The following is a 628-nucleotide window of genomic DNA, read 5'->3' as shown; positions in this document are numbered from 1 at the left end:
TCCGGCCGGCCCCCGCCCCGCGGCCCCGCGATGGCACCAGCCGGAGTTTCCTCACCCCGCGGGGCCTGTTACAGAGACAGGGTTCGTGCGCCCGTGGTTTCAAAAGAAAGGCCATTATTCAGTCCATCCGAGTTTGGGGTGAAGAAGGGTTTATTGCTGGAGAAGGCCTAGCTTGAGCACTGGGCGAACTATTCTCAGATCCATCCAGGCATCTTTTACTGTCAAGAGGAAGGAGGAGGGGCGAGGCAAAGGGTGGGCGTGGGGTGGGCGTGGGGGGGGTATACAGGTAGGCACCCAAAGGTGCCCGAGGAGGAGCACCTTTCCAAACCCCTGTGCTCCCGGCGGACCCTGCTAATTAATCCGAGTCTGGTTCTGGAGTTCTTTTATGTATTTCCCCACCTCTTCTACTGATAAAGGGGTCCCTCAAGCAGAATCCTCTAGTGAACTGTCAAAACCATGTAGCAGGAGCTATTAGTCTGAAGCCATTAGAGAGAACGGACGCATTTCACTCATCACCGGCCGCCCCGAGAGCTCCTTCGCCCACCCATGGGGTCGGTCTCCTAGCAGCTTGGCCAGAGCACCCAGCCCCCCGGTGCGGGGCAGAGGAGGCCCCAAGTGCCCAGTGCGC

The 628-nt window shown here is 59.4% G+C and overlaps 1 protein-coding gene across 3 annotated transcripts in view; it reads left to right on the top strand.

Moving 5' to 3' along the window:
* NFE2L2 (nuclear factor, erythroid 2-like 2) overlaps nt 1-628 on the top strand; it is a 50,262-nt gene that overhangs the window by 18,255 nt on the left and 31,379 nt on the right. Inside the window, exon 1 of one of the 3 annotated variants that reach the window (XM_005857612.2) lies at nt 59-81. The exons of the other annotated variants lie outside the window; for them this stretch is intronic. The gene's annotated coding sequence lies outside the window, so the exon portion shown is untranslated. Of the gene's footprint in view, nt 1-58; nt 82-628 lie in introns of those variants that run through there. 3 annotated transcript variants of the gene reach the window in all.

This window comes from Myotis brandtii, unplaced genomic scaffold, assembly GCF_000412655.1.
Source record: "Myotis brandtii unplaced genomic scaffold, ASM41265v1 scaffold112, whole genome shotgun sequence".
NCBI lineage: Eukaryota > Metazoa > Chordata > Mammalia > Chiroptera > Vespertilionidae > Myotis > Myotis brandtii.
This window is presented reverse-complemented; position numbering and strand designations above follow the sequence as displayed.